General features: G+C 47.6%; 1 protein-coding gene across 1 annotated transcript in view; it reads right to left on the bottom strand.

The window, feature by feature from the left end:
* The window catches only part of LOC123773774 (cholesterol transporter ABCA5), a 567,017-nt gene that overhangs the window by 517,018 nt on the left and 33,897 nt on the right, over window positions 1-16,102 (bottom strand). The gene's annotated exons all lie outside the window — the stretch shown is intronic.

The following is a 16,102-nucleotide window of genomic DNA, read 5'->3' as shown; positions in this document are numbered from 1 at the left end:
CCCAGTCAGTCTGCTTCTCTGCTCGCAAGGGGTGTGGTTCTTTCCAGATCGCCGGGTTTGGTTTTCTGGTGATCTGGAGGTCGTTCCATCAGTTTCCGTCCCGGGTTCGGACCTGGCTGGGCCTTGTTTAGGGCTCTTGGGCTGCTCCTTTTCTTTCCCTCCAGAAGTGTTGTTGTGGCTGTGGTCCCACCTTTGGCTGTTCATGAGGGGGTCTCAGGTTGCTGAGAGGTTGCTCGAGCAGTTGTGCGAGAGTCGGAACTTCGACGTGCTGGTCTGCCCACAGGGTCGGGTTTGGCTTCGGTGTCTGTTTGGTTCCTTCGAAGACTCCCCTTTCGCCTCTCTTGCAATCGTTGGGTTTGTTCCTCCGGTATCTTGTGTTGGTGCTGCGTCACCAGCTTCCTCTTTGGGGTTTTCGGGGTACTGTACCTTGGCACCTCCCCGAGCCTTCGCTCGATGTATTCACGGCGGGTCATCTCTCAGCTGGGGCTTTGTGCCTAGTGCTCACCAGGTCGGCCGGGGATGGTAGGGTCTGTCCGTCCGTCGGGCTCACAGCACGGTTCGGGAGTTTGTGGCTGTCTGGTTTGCGCTTCGGAGGGTTCGGGTCACTCGGTGCTCTACCATTCAGCTCCATTCGGACTGTTCTCTGGCGGTTCTTTGCCGGAACCACTGGGTTTCTCTTAGGTGTTTGACCTTTGGGGTTGGTCCCTTCGAGTGGCTCGTTTGCTGGATTCTTGGGGTTTGGTTAACCGTGAGGTTCATGTCCGGCTCATGTGTGTCTTACGTCCTGGCGGGCAGCCTGTCTCAGTTCATTCCTCTGTTCGTCAGAGGAAAATGAAAGAGAACGACTTGTTTGTCAGAAACAAGTCGTCGCCGACTCGTTTCATTGGCTCTGCCGGACGTATGGACTCCTGGCCATAGACGTCTTTGAGTCGACGTGGTCTAAGCGTTGCCCATTCTATGTGGCACCCTTACCCGCCTGCGAGGCGTTCATGGTGGATGCCTTTTGGCAGGAATGGTCGAGGTGAGGGTACCTGCTCCTCTTCTCCCGGTCCAGCTGTTGCTTGGGTTCTGGCTCGGTTGGAGCCCATTCCCAAGGAGAGTAGTCTTAATAGTTCCTTGGTGGACGGCCCAGCTTTATTTTCAGACGCTGCTTGATAGGTGTTCGAACCCGGCTCCCGCGGCTCCGCCTCTTTCGGCAAGTCGGACCGGTCCTGCACATGACTGGTTTGGCTTTCTCTTCGGCTCTTCGCGTCTGGTATTTTGACATGGTATCACCATCTCTGTGGTGATCAGGTGGCTTTGTTGATGGTGTCCCACCTTCGAGTTTCGTCTCGGCGACAGTAAGAGACAAGTTCCTGGTGTTTCTATGCACCTTTTTTCTTGCTCTTCATAGGTTTGTTACGAATCTTACTAAGATTCTGCCATTTCTCTTGATTCTCATATTATTTTATTGTCTCGTTCTCTAATTAATATTGCATCCAGTTGTATGATATAAGATTTTGTATGTTATATATATATATATATATTATAGCATGCTGTAGTGTGCCCGAGTTACTTTGGTGTTAGATTTCGCATGTAGTTTCTCCGTGTGAGCGGTTGACCATATTTGGATATGGCCAGTGTGGGAACATTGTTGTCAATCGAGTGTCTATAGTTTTACCTTTATTTATTCCCATATTTGGTTGCCGTATTATTGTATGGAATGTTATACCAGTGTTTACTACTCTTTAGTTTGACAATGTTTTGAAAATTAGTGCTGCATTTTGTTATTAGAATTTCCACAATGTTTATGTGGACGTTTAGTTGATTTTTTGGTAGACGTTTAGTCGACGTTTGGCCTGCGGACCAAAGCCTGGGCAGTAGCGTGGCGGCTGTTGTCGAGAGGAGTTGTGTTTTAAGCTAAGTCATTGGTCACTGTTATTTTAGCCCATATAAATGTTAATTATCTGGTTAGATGATTTGAGTATTACTATTGATTACTCCATGTTCTGGTGATATTGCTCATGTCTCAATAATTAATTTCATTCTATGATATTGCATGCTGAAAAATATTTCTGGCTATTATTTATACATTTAATTGTTGTTATGTTTGTCCCCCTTAGCATAAATATATTGTTCTCCATTTTATGCAGTGATGTAATTATACCCCTAGACATCTGTTGGCATGGCCGATTTATTATCATTTCTTTACACTGTGGGGAGAAGAACCTTATTTAGTCTCAAGGGTGGTGACAAATGGGGGCCTGTCCGGGAGATTAAACCTTAATTCCCTGTAATGTTTGTTCAATTAACAGTGCTAATTATTAATAGCACTTGCCTTCCTAGGTACTCTGTGATTATCTAGTGACACCTAATCAAGCCTGTGAAATTATCTGTTCAATCTGAGCTGCTGTAAAAACTTCTCAACGCTTCACGATTTGAGGTAAGTGTTCAGCTTGTGCCAGGGGCCAAGCATAATTTTCAGTGTTGTTGTGATTATTGAGCCAACCATGGAGGATCAGGTTGCTGCGCTGGTGGATCAGCCCAATTTTGGTAAAATTAAAGACTTAAAGAAGTCTGGTTTGTTATTGCTGGCTGATAAATTGAACCTAGCTATTCCCAGTAAAATCTTGAAAGCTCAAGTGTTAAGAGTGATTGTCACACACTTGGTGGAGGAGGAGAGACTTGAAGAAGAGTGTTTGGGAGAGTTAGAAGAAAAGTCAAGTGACAAGGTGGCAATCTTAAAGTTGGAGTTGGAGACTAAATTAGAAATGGCTTGACTGGAAGCAGACAAGCAGAGGTTGGAGATGCAGAACCAGACAAAACACCTTGAGTTGGAGGCTCAGTTAAGACTAGCAGAGCAACAAACTAAACAATTAGAAATTCAGCAGAGTATGACTGAAAATAATAACAGGTTAGAACAGCAGAGAATTGCAGCAGGGCTTGGTAACACTAGTAATAATCCAGAGAGTACAAATAGTTCTTCCAAGTACAGTAAACCTAAGTTTAATGAAGAAGATCCAGAAATATTTTTCTTGCATTTTAAGAAACTAGCAGTCAGCATTAACTGGCCTGTCAATCAATGGGTTAGCATATTACAAGGGCAATTTAAGGGTAAAGTTCAAGAGGTATTTGCATCTTTGCCTGCTGAGAATTCTTTCGATTTTCAATTTGTTCAGCAAAGTATTTTGAATGCTTACCAGCAGATCCCAGAGGCACATAGAATAAAATTCAGAAGTTTAAAAAGAGCACATGACCAGACTATTTCTGACTTTGTAAGAGTAAAATTAAATCACTTTGACAGATGGATTAAAGCACTTAATATTACAGAGTTTGAGACTTTAAGAGACCTCATAGTAACTGAAGAAGTAGTAGGATGTCTACCAGAGAAATTAGCTTTGTTTATGGCTGAAAATAAACAAACCACTGATCTTATCAAATTAGCCAAGCTAGCTGATGAGCATGAACTACTTACTAAAGGGCCTTTTAGAGCATTAATTAATCATTTTAAGGCTAAAACTAATTATTATGCTCCTAACAATCATGTTTTCCAGACTCGACCAGCTACCTCACCTACTCCCCTTAACCCTTCTCCTGTAAAGCCTAAATCTGAGACACAACAGACAGGGTTGTCAACCTCAAGTAATGTAGTGATTAAGCCTGCAGTGGGTTCGGCTGTTTCGACCACTAGCAGATATTGCACGCATTGCAGGAGAAGAGGTCATGTGGTAAATTCATGTAATGCTTTGCACCCTGAGTTGAGACCAACTGGTCTAATTATGAGTAGGGGTTTGCAAACCATTAATGCCAATGTTGCTTCAGTCATGCCCAAGTGGATGGCTAATTTTGATCCATACCTACATTCGGGAACCCTATTATGTACTAGTGGAACCTGGAAACCAGTCCAGTTGTTAAGGGACACTGGTGCTTCCCAGTCTTTAATTTCTCGCCGTGTTCTTACTGATGTTAGCACAGAAGACACTGGAGAGGTAGTGTTATTGCAGGGACTTGGAGGGCATATCCAGCATGTACCATTAATTAAGGTTAACCTGAATTCTTCTATTACACCAGGTTGGTGCACTGTAGCAGTCAGTGAGCAGTTGCCCATTCCTGGGATTGATATCATTGTAGGTAATGATTTTGGCAAGTGTCAATTTACTGGGACCGATTGTCCTGTTATGTATACTAAACCTGATGCAGTACTGGCTCAACCAGATGCGGATGATGGTGTCATTTATCCAGCCTGTGTTGTGACCAGATCCATGGGTAAGCAGAATGTGGTAAGTCCTGCTACTACCAAGGTGGATGTTCTCGAGGCCAGGACCCCTTCAGACAGGGAGGTGGAGGTGGACCTTGAAGATACATTTTTAGCTCACATGGATGTCGAGAGTGAGGCCGGTGTCAAAGCCCTAATTTATTCTGACCCAGATGGTCTGGAAGATGTGGCCCAGGTACCAGTTCCTTGCCCGCTCGCTCCAGTTGTAGAGTTCCAGACCTTGCGTAAGTTACAGAGTACTGATCCCAGTTTAGCTGAGTGTTATGCAAAAGCAGCCGACTCCATTGATACTTTGGAGGAGAGTACGGGTTGTTATTTCAAGGATCAATGTCTGATGAGAAGATGGAGACCATCAGGAACTCCCTCATCAGATGATTGGGAGTCTAGAACCCAGCTCGTTGTGCCAACAGAGTATAGGGAGCAGGTATTGCAAGCTGCTCATGATGACCTGATGGGAGGCCATCAAGGCATTACCAGTATGTATCATAAGATCTGTAAACTTTTTTATTGGCCAAAAATTAAAAAAGATGTTGTCAGATATTGCCACAATTGTGTTGTGTGTCAAACTGTTGGTAAGCCTAATCAGACTGTGCCACGAGAACCATTATACCCTATTGTAGTGCCAGAGGAGCCTTTTACTCATGTGGTACTGGATTGTGTCGGACCTTTACCCCGTACCAAATCCGGAAATATGTATATGTTTACAATTTTATGTATGACCACCAGGTTCCCTGAAGCGTATGCTTTACGTAACATTAGAGCTTCTACCATTATAAGGCAATTGGAACGATTTTTCTCACTATTTGGTATTTTCTCACTATTTGCAGGGAGCTGGTCGGCCGAGCGGACAGCACGCTGGACTTGTGATCCTGTGGTCCTGGGTTCGATCCCAGGCGCCGGCGAGAAACAATGGGCAGAGTTTCTTTCACCCTATGCCCCTGTTACCTAGCAGTAAATAGGTACCTGGGTGTTAGCTGTCACGGGCTGCTTCCTGGGGGTGGAGACCTGGTCGAGGACCGGGCCGCGGGGACACTAAAGCCTCGAAATCCTCTCAAGATAACCTCAAGATAGCCCCGTATAATTCAAACTGATAATGGGAGTAATTTTTGTTCCACCACCTTTACCCAATTCTGTAATACTTTTGGTATAAAGCACAATTTTTCTAGTCCTTACCATCCTCAGAGTCAGGGGGGGAAGAGCGGTTCCACCAAACTCTCAAGCAAATGTTGAAGGCAACTGGGGAAGATTCACCAAGGCATTGGGATGATAATCTGCCATTTGTTCTATTTTCCGCTAGAGATGGATTGCACAGTGCACTAGGCTGTTCTCCATTTGAGCTGGTTTTCGGACATCAGGTGAGAGGACCTTTAAAGATGTTATATGAGAAATTATTAGATGTTACAGCCAGGCAGAGTGAGCGTTATCTGACGGATGTCAAGAGCAAGCTGTCCAGAACGAGGGAGTTGGCCTGACGACATCTAAGTGAACAACAACAGATAATGAAGCAGAAACATGACCAGAGGTTCAAGGCCAAACTCAGAGTTTTTGAGCCAGGAGATTTGGTATTGGTCTTGAAGCCTCGTATGGGTACGTCTATGTCTAATAAATTTGCAGGACCGTATCAAGTATTAAAACGTCTTGGGGAAGTTACTTACAAGGTTTGCCATCCCAAGCAGAAACGACAGACCATGAGTGTACATGTAAACCGGTTGAAGGCTTATTGTGGGCCTAGTATTGTGGCTTGTTGTGTTAATGAGGAGGTAATTCCTGAAGAGTCGAGTGTTGCTGAGGAAGATAGTAATATTTGTTTGTCTAATTCCAGTAGTTCCGGGGAAGACTTGTTGAGTCATTTGCAGAATGAGGAGAGAGCAGAGTTCCAGGACCTTTTGGAGATGTCTTCTAGCTTGTTTGGGGAGGTCCCCACTCAGACTTCTCTCATTACTCATGATATCACCCTGACAAATGTGACTCCAATTCGGCTGCACCCTTATCGAGTGACACCCGAGAAACGTCGTATCATCCAGGAGGAGGTTGATTATCTTCTTCGACATGGGTTCATTAGACCCAGTCAGAGTTCCTGGAGTTCGCCATGTCTATTAGTACCAAAACCAGAAGATAAGTGGAGATTAGTAGTGGATTATAGAAAACTCAACCAGGTAACTGTAGTTGATGTTTATCCTTTACCATTATTGGAAGACTGTATAGATACTATAGGTCATGCTAAATTTGTATCTAAATTGGACTTATCTAAGGGATATCATCAGATACCTCTTACAGATTTTGCAAGGGAAGTGACAGCATTTATCACTCCTGATGGAGCTTACGAGTTTAATGTCATGCCTTTTGGATTAAGGAATGCTCCAGCCACTTTTCAGAAATTAATGAATTCTTTGTTGAAGGATGTGCCAGACTGTAGGGCATATTTGGATGACATTGTAATTTTCAGTAAGAATTGGGTAGATCATATGTCTAGTTTTAAAGAAATTGTTTAATGTGTTACAACATGCTAATTTGACTGTCAATATGAAGAAATGTAGTTGGGCTAAAGGAACTATAGTGTATTTAGGACATGAGGTTGGACAAGGAAGGATAGTCCCATTGCACGACAAGATTCAGGCAATTGTGGAGTACCCAGTCCTAACAAATAAGAAGTCTGTGCAAAGATTTATTGGAATGTGTGCGTATTATAGGAGGTATTGTAAAAACTTTTCCATTGTTGCTGCACCCATAACAAATCTTTTAAGGAAACAGGTAAAATTTAAGTGGACGCAGGAGTGTCAGAACTCTTTTCAGAAGTTGAAAGGAATTCTCTCTACTTCACCTGTGCTAGCTAGTCCACAGTATGATAAACCTTTTATTCTTCACATAGACGCTTCCAATGTAGGAGCAGGTGCTGTTTTGTTCCAAGTAGGACCAGATGAGTTAGAACATCCTGTTTATTATTTCTCATGTAAGTTTGACAAGACACAAATTAATTACTCTGTAGTTGAGAAAGAAGCACTTTGTTTAATACTGGCAGTGAAGAAATTTGAGACATATTTGTCAGGAAATCAAGTGGTAGTATATACAGACCATAATCCATTGACATTTATCAACTCTATGAAGTGTAAAAACCAGAGAATACTTAGATGGTCATTGATTCTGCAAGAATTCAATATTGTAATTCGTCATATTCCTGGGAGGCAAAATGTTATTGCTGATGCCTTATCCAGAGGATTTCCTGTTGCAGTGCCATAATATGTAGTGTTCTTTATTCATAAGATGTATGTAAATGTTGTATTTTATTATTGTGTGAGATTTCATTCCTTTGTACTTTGATTTTAGTTGAAGCATTTTTCTGTTTCATTTTCATGTTATATTACATGTTATATTTCATGCAGTCAAACAAAAAATGAAATCAACCTTCAGTTAATTTCATTTTTTTTTCTTAGGGGACGGGAGGGATGTTACGAATCTTACTAAGATTCTGCCATTTCTCTTGATTCTCATATTATTTTATTGTCTCGTTCTCTAATTAATATTGCATCCAGTTGTATGATATAAGATTTTGTATGTTATATATATATATATATATATATTATAGCATGCTGTAGTGTGCCCGAGTTACTTTGGTGTTAGATTTCGAATGTAGTTTCTCCGTGTGAGCGGTTGACCATATTTGGATATGGCCAGTGTGGGAACATTGTTGTCAATCGAGTATCTATAGTTTTACCTTTATTTATTCCAATATTTGGTTGCCGTATTATTGTATGGAATGTTATACCAGTGTTTACTACTCTTTAGTTTGACAATGTTTTGAAAATTAGTGCTGCATTTTGTTATTAGAATTTCCACAATGTTTATGTGGACGTTTAGCTGATTTTTTGGTAGACGTTTAGTCGACGTTTGGCCTGCGGACCAAAGCCTGGGCAGTAGCATGGCGGCTGTTGTCGAGAGGAGTTGTGTTTTAAGCTAAGTCATTGGTCACTGTTATTTTAGCCCATATAAATGTTAATTATCTGGTTAGATGATTTGAGTATTACTATTGATTACTCCATGTTCTGGTGATATTGCTCATGTCTCAATAATTAATTTCATTCTATGATATTGCATGCTGAAAAATATTTCTGGCTATTATTTATACATTTAATTGTTGTTATGTTTGTCCCCCTTAGCATAAATATATTGTTCTCCATTTTATGCAGTGATGTAATTATACCCCTAGACATCTGTTGGCATGGCCGATTTATTATCATTTCTTTACACTGTGGGGAGAAGAACCTTATTTAGTCTCAAGGGTGGTGACAAGGTTATCTTCTCTTTCACATCGTGTTGTCTTGTCCTTTCTTGGGTTTTCAGGACTACAGTTATTTGATGTTTCTTACTGTCGCCTTGTTTTGTGCTTCGCTGGCGGAGCCGCTCTGGCTTGCATTCAGGGTGGACTTCACATCTGCCACGTTCCGTACGCTTCCTCGTGTTTTGTTTCACCTCCGGCCTGCTCATGCGTCGCCTGAGCTGTCCTGGTCCTTGATCAGGGTGCCCTCTTATCTTCTCCTCAGTTTGTGGTAGCCCCTTCGGTTCAGGTTTCTGCTCTTTGGTACTGGTGGTAGGTTTGTACGTTTACAGCCTTTCTCCGTCCTTCTGGTGAGAGTCGAGATGACTGCTTCCCGGAGGGGTCCTTGAGTTATTGATGCTTGATTGGTTCTGCCAGGGGGTGCATCCTGTGTTGTCCGGTTGCGCTCTTTTTTGCTGTTACCTGCGTACCGTGTCTGGGAATGCACTTTGGGTTGACCCAGTTCCCTCTTGTTCCCTGTTTCAGGGCTTGGGTTTCCCAGGTAGTCCGCAGAGTTTTTAAGTCGTAAGTGACCCGTTTCTGCAAGAACCGGGTCACATTACCGTTGCAACATTACCGGTGCAAGAACTGAACCCTGTGGTTCTCCACTCGTGACATTCCTCCAATCCGATACCTTGCCTCTGATTACTGCACTCATTTTTCTGTCAGTTAGGAAATTTTTCATCCAAGTAAGAAACTTACCTGTCACCCCTCCAATATGTTCCAGTTTCCAGAACAACCTCTTATGGGGAACTCTGTCGAAGCCTTTTTTAGGTCCAGATAGATGCAGTCAACCCCACCATCTGTTTCCTGTAAAATCTCTGTGGCTCGATCATAAAAACTGAGTAAGTTCGTTACACAGGATCTTCCAGATCGAAAACCATACTGTTGTCTGATATTATATTTTTTTCTCCATGTGTTCTACCCATTTAGTTTTAATTATTTTTTCCAATATTTTGACTATTACACTTGTCAGTGATACAGGTCTATATCTAAGGGGGTCTTCCCTGCTGCCACTTTTATAGATTGGAACTAATGTAGACACCCGATTATCCGGGATTCAAATACCAGGAAAATGCACTTATACGGCCAAAATCGTGACCAGATAAAGTTATCTCAATATCCGGCCAAAATGCCCATAGGAGCAGGAAAATTGGGTGTTTGACCAGATAAAAAATCTGGGCCGGTTAACTTGCTGCCGATGTTGCACTATCCGGACAATCAGCAGGACAAGCAGTGAATTGTCCGAATACGAAAGCCAGGCCGCGGGCCATACCATATTAATCCCGTACGGGTGTGGCTCAAGGCGCATGGTGTAGGAGGGGATGGGGTGGGTGGGTCGTGTCGGGAGAGAGGGGAGCGTTGGGATGGACCACCTGGGGGGATAAGGGGGATATGGAGCAGCCTATACACTACAGTACAGGAATTACCATTAAATTTAGAACAATTCATCATAGCCAAAAACAAAACAAAAATACTAGTTATTATGTAATAAAAAACCAGCGTTGAATGTAATGAAACGCCATTTTCTGGGTGAGTCCCGGAGGCTCCCCGGAGCTATCCTAGGCTGATATGCTAATGTCAGACTTTGGCATCAGTCATGTGTATGGAGTTCTTAGGCCTACCGGGGACCACGGCCAGAACCGGGCCCCCTTAGAGAGGCAAGGGGAGCAATGGCCTATAGAAGCCCCCGTGTGGTTGGAAGCATTCTATGTCTGCCATCGACCGGAACAGTCACCCAGAAAGGTAAGCGCCTCAAAACAAACCCCTATTCTGGTTAAAATTGCTACCAAAAACCGAACTAGTGGATAGAACTCCCCAACCGAAAACAAGCAAACTAGTGTGACGTCACCTGGCCCCCTCAGAGAGGCACGGGGAGCAATGGCCCATAGAATTGCACATGTGATTTGGAGCATTCTATATCTGCCATCGACCGGGACAGGCACCCAGAAAGGTAAGCGCCACAAAACAAACCCCTATTCTGGTTAACAACAAAAATCAACAAACGAGTGGACAGAACTCCCCAATAAAAACGAACTAACAAGCATGACATCACACGAGCCGCGCCGCATGTCTGCGCAGCTCCCCCCCTCCCCAGGAGGAGGAAGGGGGAGCCCTAGACCCCTCGCGCTGGCAATCGCCACCCCAGTTCTGAGGCTGGATATCAAAACCACGAAAAAACGCCGACCGGAGGGCAGGAGAGTGGCGGGGAGCCTCCGGGACTCGCCCAGAAAATGGCATTTCATTACATTCAACGCTGGTTTTCTGGGGGGAGCCCCTACGGCTCCCCGGAGCTACTTCACCAAAGACTACCTAAGAAAACAAGGGGACATACCCGGGAGGCGGTCGGTGCACCACTCATCAACACGAAGTCGAGACAACAACCCAAGGACCCCTCCGGAAAGCAGCAGGCTCATCTTTCGCCAGAAAAAGGGAGATGGCTGCAGACGAAGAAACCTACGACCACGACCATAGGAGCCAAAAACCACTGCGCCTGAGAAGAGCATGAAGCACTGCCACACGACCCCCAGAGGCCAATGCCAACAGAAAGAGAGCCGTAGCAAAGCAAACCTGAACTGAAGGAGCCACAACAAACCAAGGAGAAGAAAAACAGGAGAGCACCCTGTCCAAAGACCAGGACGGCACTGGCAGTGCATGAGCAGGCCTGAGGTGAAATAACGCACGAGACAGCCTGCGAAACGGCGCAGAAGGAACACTGATACCGAAAGCTAGCAGCAAAAACCAAGGTGCCAGACCCAGGAACGGCCCCAAGCGCCTCTACATCCTCCGCAAGCCAATCCTATGACAGCCCCAGGAGGGAAAAGAAACACAGGTCCAAAACCAAAATGCCAAAAGTGTGCCATTCCACCGCCACAAGTGCAGCCGACAGGGAAGGAACCTGCACAAGGAGCCGCCCCACACAAACATCCTGCAGAAGGGCAGGAGCGAAAAGACACACATTAAGAGGAGCAAAATCGCCCCAGGAAAACGAGCAGCACCGAGACAGCGCTAAAAGAAGAGATATGAACAAAAGAACAAGAAGGCCAAACACCCAGAGGCTGCCTGGAATAGGACCCACAAGCCCTAGAAAGGACTGGAGGGAAGCCCCACCGAATGACGACAGACGTACCAGAAAACGGGAAGGAGCAAAACCGTCCCAAACCTTCGAGAATAAAAAGAAGCAAACACAAAGGACAAAGGCACAAAAACCCTGTCGCACCCGAGATCAAAAGTCATGCAGAACCCCAAGAAAAGGGGGACATGACGGAGAAGGCCCGTCCTGGAAAAAAGGGGCGAAGACCGTAGAAAAGCACCCACCGACAGGACGGAAGCAACGGGCATAATGGACAAGGAAACCGAGCCCAGGGAGGGGCCGACGCCCAAAAAGCTCATGTGGTGAGGGGGAACGGAAAAACCCCACTCCACAAAACCGCAAGCCCCGCCCAGAGGGGCAGAAAAAACCCCAGCAGGGACCAACGGGGCCTGAGGCCCCTCACTTCAGCCCCACCCCAGCCCCGGGAACCCACCCTGCAGGCCCCAGGGCTGAGCTATCCTCCCAAAGCTCCAGCATCAAGAAAAACCCCGGGGCAGCCGTGAAAAACACTAAGGAAGGGAGCCCACTGGGCTCTGGAACCTGAACTGAAACCGAATGATAGGCGAGGGGCGAGATGAAGACCCCAAGCTCATCCCCAGCCAGCACAACGAGGACAGGACAGAGAAACCAAGGAACATGGAAAAAACCAGGCCCGGCACAGCAAGACCGGCAAGGAAGGAGGGCCCCAGCGGGAGCACGGAAGGGCCGAACAAAATGCCACATCCAAACCCCTACACGCAGCCGCAGTACCAAAACCGCAGCAAAACGTCACCACACTCCCTGAGGAAGCGACAGAGAAAATAAAGATAAACCATAACACGAGTGGCTCACAAGGGGACACAGACGGAAACCGAGTACCCAACTGAGCCACAGGGACGGTAAAAGAAACATGTGCAGTGGAACAGGCAATCGAAGGAACACATTAGGCAGCCCAACTTGGGCTGACCCCATACACAGCCCCAAGAGCAGAAACGAGAGCGCCCATGAAGCACAGAATCCGCACGTCAGACGAACGACAGGGGAGAGGCGGAACCAAAGAGCCAGAACCCAATCCCGCAAGCACAAGGAGGCGAGCACAAAACACCCTCAACACAGGAAAACGTACCACCGAACAGGCACCCCCACCGTAGCACCATGGAACAAGGTGGAGGCGGGGCCCCGAACTCAAGCAAGGTTAGACAAGCATAGGAGAGGGGCAGGATGAGTACAGGCAGGAGCCGCCTCGGAAGGGCCAAGAGGCCACCCACAGTCACCTGTGAACCGAGGAAGGAATCAGGTGATGAGAACAAGAGCTGCCCTGCATGGGCCAATAGCCCTGCAGTAGGCACCTCAGTTGTTACGATCCACGTTCTCAAGGACGTATGTACACCCATTCCTACTTCCAAAAACAAAAACAGCGTCAGGACGAAGGAGATGCCAGACCGCACCAACTCACCTGCAGAACATAAGCGCTGAAGGGCCATGACGCAAGCCTATGAGAACGTAGCCGCCGGAGGTGGCTAGGGCGCCCATGCTGGAGAGGAGGAGGGGAGCGGCGAAGGAGGCGCCCCCACCCTAAAATGCAGGAAAAAACCTCCTGACTTTCCCACAGCGGCACTCCAGAACACCCCCAAAACAACGGGGCACGGACTGGAGAAAGAAAAGAACGAGAGGTGAAGCCTCCCCCCGAGAGAAAATGGACGCAGAACACCAACACGTGTGCACACCGCTCGGAACCAAAACAAACTCCCACGGCGCATGCGCAGGACACGAAGAAAAGTAGCCCAACAAGGCGAGAAGTAGCCCAACTGCCGAGAAGTAGCCCAACCGCCGAGAAGTAGCCCAACAAGGCGAGAAGTAGCCCAACAAGGCGAGAAGTAGCCCAACAAGGCGAGAAGTAGCCCAACAAGGCGAGAAGTAGCCCAACAAGGCGACAAGGAGCCCAACCGGCGACAAGGAGCCCAACCGGCGACAAGGAGCCCAACCGGCGACAAGGAGCCCAACCGGCGACAAGGAGCCCAACCGGCGACAAGGAGCCCAACCGGCTACAAGGAGCCCAACCGGCTACAAGGAGCCCAAACGGCTACAAGGAGCCCAAACGGCTACAAGGTCCAAACAGCTACAAGGAGCCCAACCGGCGACAAGTAGCCCAATCCGGCATCCCAGACCAGAACAGAAGGAACCAGTATGGAGGCAAACTCTGGGACACGCAGGAGGTAAGCCGCAAAGGCCAACCGCACCACAGGCGAAGAGATGCGGTTAGCCGAAAACCTCCGGAAGACGGAACCGAAGAAACCACAGGGACACGGAACCAAACCCGGGGAGGAGCAGAACCCAAGCCCAAATCGTATGCAGAGGGGGGAAAAGAAAACCCCACTCCTTGCAACAGTAAACCCAGTTCAAAAGGACGGAAATCCAGGCGGGGCACAATGGAGCCCAAGGCCCCCAAGGCTGCTCCTCCCCAACCCCAGGAGCCTCTACACCAGGCCCCGGGGCCGAGTCGACCTCCAAAGCCCCGACCTCACAAGAAAAAGCCGGGGCAGCTGAGAGAGCTGGAAGAGAAGGGGCCCACTGGTCGAACCCCGGAGCATCGGCCAGAGGAACAGACTCGAATGCCTCCGCAGCAACCCTGGACGGGGCAACCCCCGAAACTGCCCAAGTCTCAGAACTTCTAACCCCGAAGCCTGCAGACACGTAGGGGCAGGAAGCAGGATGGGGGGGGGGGGACAAAATGTACCACCGAAGGGGAAAAACAAGGGGGCGTGGAAGGAACCAAGGCCGAAGCGACCAAAACCCCCAAGTCTGGGTCCCTACACAAAGCGGGGCATCCTCGGGGCATCCGGGGAAGTGACAAACCCGAGTGCGTTGCAACAACCTACCCTGCAACGCGCACGCTGCCTGCATCCACGGGAATTCAACAGGAGACTGGGTGAATGGAGTCACAAACAAGCAACAAAGCTCGCAGGACTCAAGGGTCGAATGTGTCACCGACCCAACAGGCAGCATGACGGAGGCAAAAACAAGGAGAGTCACCCTAAGACAAAGGGACAGAGCAACCCTCAATTCGCACAAAGCGAGAGGGGACGCAAGGGTCTCCACTATCGGACCCGAGAGCCCCCGTGGGGTTTCCCAGGGCCCCTAGACTGGGTCTGCTAAGGGTTATCCCAGGAGGGGCACTGCTAACCGGCACCCCAAACTACCAAACAAACTGCTAAAGCTGAACCCATGGGACGTGTCCACCCGTGAGGGCGAAGCAGGGGGTGCCACCACACAAACGACCCTAATATAAGGGGGGGGGAGGGAAACACAAGGCAGACCCCCCTACCAGGCAAAAACAAATATTAAAGAAAAACCACACAAGTGGACAACGTACCCAGAGGGAACAGAGCCGGCCGCTGTTATAGGTGAAAACTAGCTACGCAGTACTCTGCGCCCCACCAGTGCTATAACTACCACTTACCCCAAGGGAAACAAGGGAGGAAAACCCCCAAACACTCGGGGCGGCCAAACGCCAATCAGCAAAAAGCCAACAGAGGTAGACCCAAGGTGACTTGTGGAAGGCAACCCCATGCCCCAAGGGCAGTACTTACAGGACACTCAGGGAAGGTGACCCTAAGCACATGCAGCCCGAATACCTGAGAATACTACTCCCAGCTCACACGACCACCGTAAGAGCAGCACTGCTAACAAGTCACAGCACTGAGACAAGACCGGAGCTGGAGCCACATGACCATGCACTATCCCATCAGCTGAGGAACTAGGGCGGGAATCGCCGGCGTGAGGGTTTGGGGCTTCCCCTTCCCCCTCCCGGGGAGGGGGGAGCTGCGCAGACATGTGGCACGGCTCGTGTGATGTCATGCTTGTTAGTTCGTTTTTCTTGGGGGAGTTCTGTCCACTCGTTTGTCGATTTTTGTTGTTAACCAGAATAGGGGTTTGTTTTGTGGCGCTTACCTTTCTGGGTGCCTGTCCCGGTTGATGGCAGATATAGAATGCTCCAAATCAGATGTGCAATTCTATGGGCCATTGCTCCCCGTGCTTCTCTGAGAGAGCTAGGTTCTGGCTCGTGGTCCCCGGTAGGCCTAGAACTCCACCCACATCGACTGATGCAAAATAGTTAGGGAATCCATATCAGCCATAGATGGCTCCGGGGAGCCGTAGGGGCTCCCCCCAGAAAACCAACAAAACACTGAAAATCCTGGTGAAGAATTCAGGCAGGATAGTCACTGGGTGCGAGGCACTGGTAAACTGAGGGGCGATCACCATGCCACCACGCACTAGGTTGGCCTGTATGCGTATCAACACCCTTGCCTTCCAAGGCAAATTTTCCGAGCAAATCCTGCTCGTATTCTGAAAAACTCGTATACAGGGACACTCATATTCCGAGGTACCACTGTATGTCACATACAATATTTTTTTTTTAGTTTCCCATGATCAGAGACTGTATTTTAACAATATTAGAAGA

The sequence above is a fragment of the Procambarus clarkii genome, chromosome 72, assembly GCF_040958095.1.
Source record: "Procambarus clarkii isolate CNS0578487 chromosome 72, FALCON_Pclarkii_2.0, whole genome shotgun sequence".
Taxonomy (NCBI): domain Eukaryota; kingdom Metazoa; phylum Arthropoda; class Malacostraca; order Decapoda; family Cambaridae; genus Procambarus; species Procambarus clarkii.
This window is presented reverse-complemented; position numbering and strand designations above follow the sequence as displayed.